The following is a 12588-nucleotide window of genomic DNA, read 5'->3' as shown; positions in this document are numbered from 1 at the left end:
TGGCACTAAAGGCTTCTATATGATTTCACTTTGGGTGCCCCTCTTCTCCATGGCATAAGCATTTCTATCTTGGAGCATGATTTAAACCATAATGTGATACACATGGTAAGCAAACTACTAAAAGACTGACAAGACAAAATATATATTCTACATATACCACCTAGCCAATCAGCTCATTACAAAATTTTCAAAATAGTAAGTGGTCCTCGAGTAAGACCTGATGACAACAAAATGATCCACCTCCCAGAATAATGGCAATAAAGGAAAACTTAAAAAAAAAAAAGGGAGGGGGGATCTAATTAATCTTAAAAGCTTTTGGACAACAAAGGAAACTATAAGCAAAATGAAAAGACAGCATTCAGAATAAGAGAAAAATAATAGCAAATGAAGCAACAGACAAAGAATTAGTCTCAAAAATATACAAGCAACACCTGCAGCTCAGCTCCAGAAAAGTAAGTGACCCAAGCAAAAAATCGGCCAAAAACTAAACAGACATTTCTCCAAAAACACATAGAGATGGCTAACAAACACATGAAAAGGTAATCAATATCACTCATTGTCAGAGAAATGCAAATCAAAACCACGATGAAGAACCATCTATTTATTGTCACAAACATCTATTTATTTTGTATTACCAAACATCTATTTATTACTACAATGAGGTACCATCTATTTATTGTCTACAAACAATAAATGCTGGAAAAGGTGTGGAGAAAAAGGAACCCTCTCAGTGTGAATTCAAACTAGTACAGCTACTAGTGGGTGCCAGCATGGGGGTTCCTACCCATGACAAGGTCATGCGGAGTGACCTGACAGGGCAAGGCGAGTTAGGTCTCAAGGGATTCTCTGCCTGAGCATCTACCCTGAAACAAAATCTGTCTGTTTACTGTCTGCTATACTCTACTCTTCTGACACTACAGGGGGCTATCGCTGACCACCTTTCTCTGAAAAAAGTTAACTTAGAGCTCCTACTGATCTCCTGCATATGAAAGGAGTGTCTCAGCTCAAATCCCTCTGATGGCTCTCTAACTTGCCTGACAGTTAGAGAACTTTACAACTTGTGATAGTTTACAGCCCCCCAACTGTGAGAGGCACGAAGCTTAAAACGTCTTGAAGATTAGAGCCTTTTCTAAAGAGCTAAAAATTATATTGGTGATGGGTTTCACTGTTGAGTCAATGACTGCTTCCAGGCCTCTATATTCTTTGTCTTTTAGCTACCTGGAGGATATTAATCAATGTAATTGGGATATAGAAAAAGGAATATAGTAGTTTTGATGTTAGCAACACTAGACTTTTGAGTTAGTGAACTTTCTCTTTATCATAAATCACTGTACTCCTCTTTCCTTGTTATAAATTGTTGTGTCCTTGCTATGTAAGAATGTAACCTTAATTAGTGCTTTCTGAGAGTGGCACCAGACTTTGGGAAGAACAACACTTTTAAGGTAAATAAGTTTTCTGGTTGACGGACCCTTATCAGAAAAGGGCCATAAAATGCTTAAGGCCTCCTGGCCAGAAGATGATGTAAATCACCTAAGACTTGTGTATACAGATTGGTACACAGAGAGAAAGCCTGGTCTCAATAAGAGTCAGGGCTGCTGATGCTGCATAACTTTGTATTATCTATTGATCTCTATGTACAACCAAAAGTATAAAAAGTTTTCTGGACAATAAAGCATGGGCCAGTTCCTGGAAAGACTGGTTCCCATGTCTTCTTTTCTTTGGTACTCTGCTTTCTGGCTGATTCCTATCTGGGGCATAGAGGCTAGCCATGTATACAAATTTGCTCAGGGTTCTAAGACCCACGTGAGAGGGAGCACAAGGCAGGGCACCCTCCGCTATTCAAGTGGGCGCCTGTGGCCCTATGTAGATGGTTCAAGCCCCTTGTCTTGGGCTTTATTGGCTTTATATGTAAACCAAGGAATACAGCCTCTTTCCTTCTCTAAATTTCCCACTACATTATTCTCTCCTAATTGCTTTATATTTCTAATTAAATAGTCCTTTTCCAGATGCTGACTCCGTCCCAGCTTCGAATTCACTGGATCCACTGGGGCTGGACCCTGGCAGGGAGAAACATAAAGATTCCTTAAAAATCTGGAAATATAATTGCCATATGATCCAGCAACCCCTCTGCTGGGCATACACACCGAGGAAACCAGAATTACAAGACATGTGTTCCCCAGTGTTCATCCCAGCAGTGTTTACAATAGATAGGACATGGAGGTAACCTAGATGTCCATCGGCTGGTGAATGGACATGAAAGTTGTGGTACATATAGATAGTGGAATATTACTCACCTATTAAAAAGAATGCATTTGAATAAGTTCTAATGAGGAGGATGAAGCTGGAGCCTATTATGCCCAGCAAAGTAAGTCAGAAAGAAAAATTAACGCATATATATGGAATTTAGAAAGATGGTAACAATGACCCTATATGCGAGACAGCAAAAGAGAAACAAGATGTAACGAACAGACTTTGGGTGGGACTCTGTGGGAGAAGGCAAGGGTGAGATGCTTTAAGAGAATAGCATTGAAAGATGTATATTATTGTATATGAAACAGATTGCCAGTCCAGGTTCCATGCATGAGACACGGTGCTCAGGGCTGGTGCACGGGGATGACCCTGAGGGATGAAATGGGGAGGGAGGTGGGAGGGAGGGTCAGGATGGGAACGCATGTACACCCACGGCTGATTCATGTGATCCTATGGCAAAAACCACCACAATAATGAAAAGTAATTAACCTCCAATTAAAATAAAAATTTTTAAGAAGTAAAAAAATAGAAATATTAGAAAATATTTTAACAGTGATAATAAAAACAGCATGTCAGAATTCGTGAGATGCATGTCTATAAGTGCTTATAATTTTAAACCCTTGTATTAAAAAAGAATGCAAGCCTAAGCAAATGGCGGGGGAGGAATCACAAACTCCCTCAAAGCTTTCAGCAAAGGCCATATATAGGAAATGTGAGGGAGGGGTGTGATTTCCTGTTGCAAACTCGTTGCTGTCAGACATTGTTTTCTGGAGGTAAGGTGGTGGTCAGCCAATTATGTTCCTGTAATCCTCTGGAGGAGGAAATGGCAACCCAGTACAGTATTCTTACCTGGAGAATCCCTGGGAGCCTGGTGGGCTGCCATCTAAGGGGTCGCACAGAGTCGGACACGACTGACGTGACTTAGCAGTAGCAGCAATCCTCAAGCGAAACAAATATTATTCCCTATTCCCTGAAAGGAGATTCCCAAGATTGACTGTCACCCTCCAAGGTCCTGGTTGTGAGGAGGGGGTCCCTGTGTAGCCTGATTATCCTGTCTGGGAGCATTCATCGATCATCCAGGCTTGTTACTTCCAGAAGTGCCCAGTCCCAGCTGGAAGAGGCAGTTCTCAGTTTTCTGTGCCCTTCTCTTGCCAGGTCCCCCATACCCTGCCCAGCCACCTTCAATGAGGGAGCCAGGTACCCAGCATGAAGCTGGCTCTCAGCCTCCTCAGTCTACCCAAATGGGGAGCTGGATCCTGTACACTGTGACCCATGGAGACTGCCACAACTGTTTGGACATGGAGGTGGGGATGGGACACATTGGCCATTGCTTTGAAACCTGGGCCAGGTCAGTGAGTGGCTTCAGCAAGGGATCCGGGACTCTGTAAGACACAGCCTGTCCCCAAGGTTGCCCAAGCTCCACAGTTTATTACCCAGCCCAAGGCCTAAAGGCCTAGAGGGCTCTGTGGGAAGGCTGTAATGTATCTTTCTGTACATTCTGCTGGGAGGCTTTCTGTTGGTGGTGTTGGGTTTTCTAACTTCCCTAATGGTCTTGGGTTGAGGCCTGCAGCTCCGTTTTCCATCCTGCCTCTATTACAATATCTTCTTTGGTGAGCTTATTGAACCTGTGAATCAAAGTTGGTAACTTGGGCCATCATGGGCCATTTCCACTAGCCTGATGACCAAATTCTACTTGTGTCTATAACATAGGGATTTCAACTTAACAACGTCATGTGATGTAAAAACTTCATCTTCCTCTAACTGAAGTATTTAACTTAACATAATGTCCCTAAGGACATATATTGCAAACAGGGCTAAAATTTATTTATTCACTGCTGGAATTATAGTTGACATGTAATGTATTTCCAATAATTATTTTTGGATTATAGTCATATTACAGTGTTGCTTTAGATTCTGCTGTATGTATGTCAAAGTGAATCAATTTTAAGTGTACATACATCCCATCAGTTTTGGAATTCACAAGTGAGCTCAAAGCCAGGTCAAGAGGGTATTCTAGATCCAGGCTGCTACCATTCAAATGCCGATTAGACATCCACAGATTATGTGACCCTGGAAAAGCTGTTTGACCTGGCCATATCTCAGCGTGCTCATCTATAAAATAGGTGTGAGGATGTCCCTGGAAGTCCAGTGGTTGAGACCTTGCCTTCCAATGTAGGGGGTACAGCTTTGATTTCCCACCCAGGGAGATAAGATTCCACACGCCTTGTAGTAAAAAACCCAAAACATTTTCAAAGAAGGGAAATAAAGCAATATTACAACAAATTCAAAAAAGACTATAAAATTGTACACATTTTTTTTAAAAAGTTACTGATAAGAAGCCCACTGAGACATGAGGCAGCAACCTGCTTTCATTCTACAACTATGTAGCAATTACTGTTCTAGGTCCCAGCAGGGAGCAGAAGGGACTCCCCAGAGACCTACAGTTCTGATGGGGCTCAACAGTGAGCAAAAAAGCACTTGGCAAATTAAGAGAGAAGTAGAGAGGAGGGCTGGGGTGTGGGCAGATGGGACGCATTGGGAATCTGAGATTAGCAGATGCTAACTATTATACATAGAATAAACAACAAGCTCCTCTTTAATAGCACAGGGAACTACAATCAATATCCTGTGATAAACCATAATGGAAAGGAATATTTAAAACTGTATGTGTATATAACTGAATCATTTTCTTTTACAGCAGAAATTAATATATTGTATATCACTTATACTTCAATAAAATAAATTTTAAAAGACAGAAGACAGAACCTAAATGGAGAGTTTTCCCACAAGTGAACACAGAGCAGGCAAGGCTGCCTGCCCCATCCCTAACAAGGACCATGCCATGAGGACAGGCGAGTCAGGGAGGGACTCCACCACTTCCTGGTCCCCTTTAATTCCTGGAAAGATCCAAGGCTGGCCCTCCACTATCCCGCCACTGACACTCACCTGGCTAGTGTATTTGGTAGTGTCTGCAGCCACATCAGAGGAAGCGGTGGTGATGGGCAGGACTGAATGAAGATGCAAGGGTGCTCGTGGACCCTGAGCTGGTGACGAGGGGCGACGACTAGGAGCTGGTCACCAGGGTGATAGTGGAGGTGGATGGGTTCTGTGTGATCCCTTTCTGCTGGACAGCTGTGAAAGCAAATGGTTCTTGGTCACCCCACTGCCTGAGGAAGGCTGTCCCAGCTCGAAGCTGTGGTGGGAGCAGGGGCCAATCGACACTCTCAAGTTTCCCTGCTTTCAACAGACAATGATTCTCCCATTGGCCAAACCTGAGCATAGTTCCAAGGAGCCCTTTCTCAGCAAGGCCTCCACGTAGGTCTTTAAGGACTAATACAGTTTCCAGCAGCTCAAGGCTGCATCCCTAGGATGATCCACACCCCTTTAAAGTCCCACCTAAGAAAACTCAAGGCTGCCAATAGAATTGCCTATTTGCTCCAGTCAATACCTAAGGATAGGGCCCTTTGCCCTGTCTCTATGAGAGGGCAGAAGCCTACCTTTAAGAGGTAACTGAGTTAGCAACCTCAGATATTTCACATGGACCAACTCCCCCTTCCCACTTTGTGTAAAATTGTCGTTTTCTGACTCTAGAGAATTCCCATGATTCCCCCTCCGTATTCCCTAATCTCCTTTTAAAACCCCAGTCCCCTGTGTACACACTGAAATTGACTTCAGTTCATGCAGGACGTTTTGCCCTACTGCAATAGTAAATAGCAGATTAAAATCTATCCTAACTACTTCAACTAGTTCTGGTCAGTTTTGTTTATGTTTAACAGGACAATCTGGGAATTATGAACCATACCAACAATGAGCTCCTTTTTGCCAGCTCCCAAGTTCCCCCGGAAGGCTCATTATACTTAAGGGCTGTGATTCAGCAGCCTGGAACTCCCCATCCCAGCCTGAAAGATCCCAGACCCGGTTCTGGCCTAGAAATAGTTTGGACAGCAGAATCAATCCGGCTATACTCTCATACTCCATGTCCAATCCTATGGTCTTCCTCCACCCCAATCTTTGAAGAGTTTCACTGGGAGCCAGTTCCATATCTGGCTACTCTTTCATTTCACAACCTGCTGCAACTGTTACCAGTTCTCCTCCTGATGGTGCACTCAGTATGTGAGAGTTTCAATCCAAGAGCCCAGCAATGAAGAATCTCAATGCAGGTTTCCCCATGAAACAAGACCAGTACCAGTCCTCATGAGAGCCAGACAAACTAGTCCCCATCAGGTGAGCATTTTGTTCGGCTTACATCAGCCCCAAAAGAGACCCCTGCTGGGAGCTGTCATTCTGCACTTTGGCAACGGTTTGATGCTTGTTCTTCTTGCATTGGCTGGTGGGTGCTAATCCCTAGTTATTAAGGTATCCTTTACCATCCACTTCTCATACTGTACTCTTTCAAAAATTATGCCTAGTGATTCACAGTCATGCACAAGGAAACTTACACAAAGGTATTCATTGCAGGGCTAGTTACAACTAGTAAAAACTGGAAGCAACCTAAATGCCTATCTGTAGGCAAATACTTTATTAGATAAACTGTGGGATATTGTACACCAGTGCAAAAGAAAAAGGGAGAGCTATATGCACTGACATGGATTGACCTCCAAAACATGCTGAAAGGTGGGGGGAGAAAAAGGCAAGGAATTTACCATTTTGATGTTTTCAAATAGAAAAAAAAACCAACCTTTATGAAGTCATATGTATATATATACACATAGATAAATATATATATATATATATACACATAGATAAATATATATGCATATATGAATTAGAAAAAGACCTTATGGTTAACAATACTTTTGAGAAAGGGTGGAGTATGAAATAGAAAGTCAATAAAGACGACAGATTTTTGTTGTCTAGACATCCATTTCACCCCGTTCTAAGAAGACGTGTACATACTGTTTATGAAATGAACAGGAAAAAAGAAAAGGTCAAAACAAAGCTGGAAAATAAATTTTAAAATAATACCAAATGATACGTGTCAGGCCTCCAGGATACAGTGGGCGAGCAACCACAGGAACTAAAGAAAGAAACCAAGAACGATTTTTCTCCTGTCCATGTGGCAAAGAAGGACCGGGTGCCATGGAGAACAGAGCGGGGAGGCTCGGTACCTTTCACAGCCTGTCTGTTCTGGTATCTCGTCCCCCGGGAAGACTGAGGCTGCTGCTGCCTCTGCTGCTGCTGCTGCAGACACTGCATCTTCTGCATGTGCCACTCTCAGGAGGGCATTTGAAACTTCCCTGATGAGTTCCACACAACCTGCTGCATGGCCGGGGCAGTCTCCTTTAGGCAAAAGTGGCCTCTGCTTTTTCACCGGGTTTCCCGTGGTGCTGGCGGTAGTGATGGTGGCTGTGCAGGTGGTGACGGTGGTGGCCGTTACCCCAGCCCTGGGAGTTTGGGAGGATGAGCGGTTGAGGACCAGCATTTCCGGGGGAGACTGGCTGCCCGCTGTTGTGGATGGTGGAGCTTTACCTACAGCTGAAGCCAACACATGAAAAAAAAAAAAAAAAACCAGAAAGTAGACAAGACTCAGGCTGACCTGCAGGGTCTCCAGGCAAGTGAGCTCTAAGTCACCATCCCAGGATACCATGCCAAGGACCTCCCTGATAATTAGCACATTCTCACTTTATTAGCACATTCTCACTTTATATGTGTAGGCCAGTTCTGCAGCATGTTCTAGCTTAAAACATCAGCCTCCTTGAGTTACATGCTTCCTCACATTTGAGATACTTGCCAAGGCCTCTGAGTGACCGAGGCCAACATGACCCAGTCCCTGTCCTGGAGTTTCCCACCTGCTAGTCGATGAACCAGTGGATGAACAGAATCTTGCAAGTACCTTGTTTTACAAAGTTAGAGTTCACTAAGCAATTTGAGAAAGACTTAGCCAAAGTCCATCTGGACATTAACAGGAACGCTTTCTTTGGCCAGGAAACCTACAGGAATCAGACAGCCTCCCAATGGCCAAAGCACTGAATAACAATGAATCACCTAGAATGAAGAGTATTGTGTTTCATCTCTTCTAATTCCTTCCAGAATAGTCTCAGCACGGCCTGGCACCTTGACACGTAACACTCAAGGGAACTCCACACCAAGGATAGAACCATCCCCAGCACAATGGTATTTATGGAGAATTTAGAAGCATTGCTTTTGTTTTGACTGCAGTTATCTATACTGCATCTTTTATGCAGAGCACAAAATACTGTTTTACCTAAAGTCTTGTAGTCAAGTTTAATTCCAAAATTGAAATCAATTTTTCTTTAAAGAGCTGTTTCTCTAGATAAAACATATATTAGGGCAGTAATTGTACCAGCAGGTTGGGAATGAGAAAATAAAATGAATATGAGTGACTAGAGTTTGAATAACACTGCCTTTCAGAATGTATCTACCTGAAGGAACTGGGCTATGAGTGTGGACGGCAGGCTCCCCCATCCCTGGGATTCTCCAGGCAAGAACACTGGAGTGAGTTGCCATTTTTTCTGCAATGCATGAAAGTGAAAAGTGAAAATGAAATTTCTCAGTCATATCTGACTCTTAGCAACGCCATGGACTGCGGGCTACCAGTCTCCTCTGTCCATGGGGTTTTCCAGGCAAGAGCACTGGAGTGGGGTGCCATTGCCTTCTCCCCCATCTGTAGTGACCTCCATATCATGACAACAGTCAAAAATCACACCCCTGTAATTTTTCACAGTCATCGTTCTTCTTCAAGGACTAGAGTCGCCTAGTCTAGGGTTGCCCTCCCTTAGTGAGCCAGGAGGAGGTAGAGCTGACAGAGATGCCTCTTTATAAACTAAAGTGAAGATAAGTTGTCCATATGTGTGTGGATTTATCTCTGGGCTTTCTATTTTGTTCCACTGATCTATATTTCTGTCTTTGTGCCATTCACACCAGTCAGAATGGCTGCGATCCAAAAGGCTACAAACAATAAATGCTGGAGATGGTGTGGAGAAAAGGGACCCCTCTTGCACTGTTGATGGGAATGCAAACTAGTACAGCCACTATGGAGAACAGTGTGGAGATTCCTTTAAAAACTGGAAATAGAACTGCCTTATGACCCAGCAATCCCACTTCTGGGTATACACACCGAGGAAACCAGAATTGAAAGAGACATGTGTACCCCAGTATTCACTGCAGCACTGTTTATAATAGCCAGGACATGGAAGCAACCTAGATGTCCATCTGCTGATGAATGGATAAGAAAGCCGTGGTACATATACACAATGGAGTATTACTCAGCCATTGAAAAGAATACATTTGAATCAGTTCTAATGAGGTGGATGAAACTGGAGCCGATTATACAGAGTGAAGTAAGCCAGAAAGAAAAACACCAATACAATATACTTGTTACGTAAAGATGACCAGGACACCGAAAAGAGTGTCTAACAGGCTTTTTGATGGCGAAGCGCTCCCGGGCAGGGTTCCTGGACCTGAACGAGGCAGGTTGAGGAAGTCTGTGCCCGGACCATGTTGGAGGCAGCTTATATACATTCATTGCGAGGGATGGTCAGGTTACTGGATGGGGGTTCAGATAGGTTACCAGGCCGAGGCATCTCGGGCTGATAGGTCCTTTGACGTGGCTGGAGTGGGGGCGGCTTTAGTTGGTGAAGTGTGCTTAAGTTGGTCCCTGGGATCTGGGAGGCTCCTTCCATTAGGGACTTCCCCTGTCGGCAGGAGGGAGAGGAGGGGCAGCCCATCATGGCCCCTGGGGTCGGGCCTTACATTTTGACCCTTTTGATAGGATAAGGGGTGCCATTATTGCTCCTGGCTACTTCCTGCTGAAATGGGGTGCCACTGGGGCTGAGGGTCAAGACCAGATCCTGGTGACCTTTAGGGGGCCTCAGGGTCTCTGGACGGGAGTTTGGAGTATGTAGCCACCATCAACATCTGTCCAGTAGCCGTCTGGTTCATCTCCCTGACCCTCCAGAGGACGATCTGAAAAGCACAAGGTCCTGTTGACAGGATGAGGAACAAGGCTGTGAGGGGTCTGAGAAGCAGGAGAAGCCATTTTGCCCAAGACCACTTCCACCATCTCAAGAAACTGAAACTGCCTGACTCGGCCTGTCTACGTCTGATGTTCTCTATCAGCTCTCGGACCTTGTTCTGAACTATCCCTGAGACATTAACAAAAAAACAAGAGTCTGCCCTTAGGAACTGACACGTTCCCCTTTTTCAGCCGTTAGCAGGTCTAGGGCCCTTCGATTTTGGAGAGCCACTGCTGCCAGAGAGGTTATCTGGGTCTATAATGCCACTAGGGAATTTGCCACCTTGTCCAGGTCTCGATTGAGGTCTGCGGACAGCTTCTAGTCGGAGTGTGTGGCTGATCCCAATCCTCCTGCCCCCAGTCCTAAGGCTGTGAATAGACCTCCCCTGAGGAGCAGGGGAGTTGCAGCCAATGTCCTCCGGTGGCAGCGGGTTTGGCTGGATCTGGTCTTCCATTGCCTGCGGTGTCAGAATGGTCAGGTAGGGAGTAAGGAAGACTGGGGTGTAAGGCTGAGTCCAGTTGGGCGGGAAACATTGTAATAAGGAGGTTTGATTACAGAGAAAGAATATCCCGGGTTTTCCGCATATCGGAGGGTTTGGGGATAGAGGGTCTCGTCTTAAGCCATCACAGACCACTGTGGTTAATGAGGTGTCGTTGGCCAGGATACAAGAGGCATTGGCTGGAAGGTACAGTATCTCAGTGGTCAAGGGCCCCATTGGCAAGGTTACTTCAGTGACATTTCGAGTGAGATTTTGGGCCTCTATCCATTTGCTGGGGATCGGTTGAGCAAGGAATGGTTGGGGTCTCAAGGGAAGATAGAGCCATCATGAGAGGTTTGGTGAGGTTTCAGTCAGGGTCTGATAGGTGTCATTGAGGCTGGTGAAAATTTGGGGTGAAAAATCTAGGGGTTTGAGTGCCTGATGAACCTGGTCTAGGAGTTTGTTGCGATCATGGTGTGGATCAGAGGCTTCAGTTGCCAACTTTATGAGGTCCTCTTGGACCTTATGTTGGATTTGTTCTCGTCTCTGTCATTCCGTAGTGAGTTTGCATGGTAAACCACAGATTTTTGTCCCTAGCTTTATAGCAGTTAGAGGCTGAGCTTGATTCAGCTGTTTGGCTTTTGGCCATCCAGTACCATTTACCCCCATGGGAGCATGGCTGGGCGGGTGAGACATGATGGTCTCAGTGGACATAAGTGTAGGCTGTGAACCCAGTGTCCCAGCAGTCTTGTTTGGTGCAGCCCTGGGGGAAGGGCATAGGTTACCCTGCCCGTATTATCATGGCCAGGAGGAATAGTGGCAAGAGCATGTTAAGCTATAATATTAGAAGGAGAGTGATAAAAGTGAAGAAGTCAATTTGAGATTCTGTAAAAGGAGGAAGGTCCCCTGCAAGTGTAGATCAGAAATTGCCTGAAAGAAAGAGTCACAGTTGGTGATTGGGGTAGCCAGCCAAAGGTCCTGTTAGTATGGCCAAGATAAATTCTTCAAGGCAGGCCGGGATGAGAGACATATGGCCAGGTCAGGTTGTCCCAATGGAGTAGCATCCCAGGAATAGTGAACAGATAATAAGGTAAGCAAGGGCCAGTAAAAGTCAAAAGTATGAGCGGCCAGTCCTGAGGGGCTGTGACAGCCAGTCTAATGCAAAAGAGTATAGCCAGAGTTGCGATTGGCAATAGCCACAGCAGATGAAGCCAGACAAGCATTGGATGGGGCGTGTCAGTCACTGGTGGGAGGCAAGGATGTCTTAGTAATGGTGATCTTGGTAGGTCCCAAGATTTTAGAGGTGTGTAAGTCTCCAGGGGTTTGGGAGAAGGTAGCTGTGTAGTGGAGCCCGCTTGAGCCATGTGATGTGATACCATGGCTCATGTCCCCACAGTTTGGCTGCTGTAGGGGTGGTGAGGACCACCGTGAAAGTCCCAGTCCACTGGGGTTGAAGGGGTTGAGGCATCAGCGTTTTTAGGAGAACCTGATCTCCTGGTGCCAAAGCAGGGGATGGGATTGCTTGGGCATGGTCTCTGACAGGTTGAGGGAGGACATGGTCAGCGTGTTTTCTAAGTAGGGACCTCAGGAGAGTGAAATAGGACAAGTAAGTCTCTAGAAGGGGGTTGGGGGATCCAGAAGTTTAGTCAGCAGATATGGCCTACCATACAGCAGTTCAAAAGGTGTCAAAACTGTCTTGACATGAGGAGTTGTCCGTATGTGGGTCAGGGCTGCTGGAAGGAGATCAACCCAGGAGAGATGAAGTTCTGCCATTAACCTGGTCAGATGAGCCTTCAGGATGCCATTAGCGCATTTTACCTTGCCTGATGACCGAGGCCAGCATATACCAGAAGGTGTGATGTCTAGGCATGTGAGTAAAGTCTA

General features: G+C 45.2%; 1 pseudogene; it reads right to left on the bottom strand.

Moving 5' to 3' along the window:
* LOC138431237 (MYND-type zinc finger-containing chromatin reader ZMYND8-like) overlaps window positions 1-12588 on the bottom strand; it is a 48632-nt pseudogene that overhangs the window by 21828 nt on the left and 14216 nt on the right.

The sequence above is a fragment of the Ovis canadensis genome, chromosome Y, assembly GCF_042477335.2.
Source record: "Ovis canadensis isolate MfBH-ARS-UI-01 breed Bighorn chromosome Y, ARS-UI_OviCan_v2, whole genome shotgun sequence".
Lineage (NCBI taxonomy): Eukaryota > Metazoa > Chordata > Mammalia > Artiodactyla > Bovidae > Ovis > Ovis canadensis.
The sequence above is the reverse complement of the archived record's forward strand: the minus strand, read 5'-3'. Positions and strand labels throughout refer to the sequence as shown.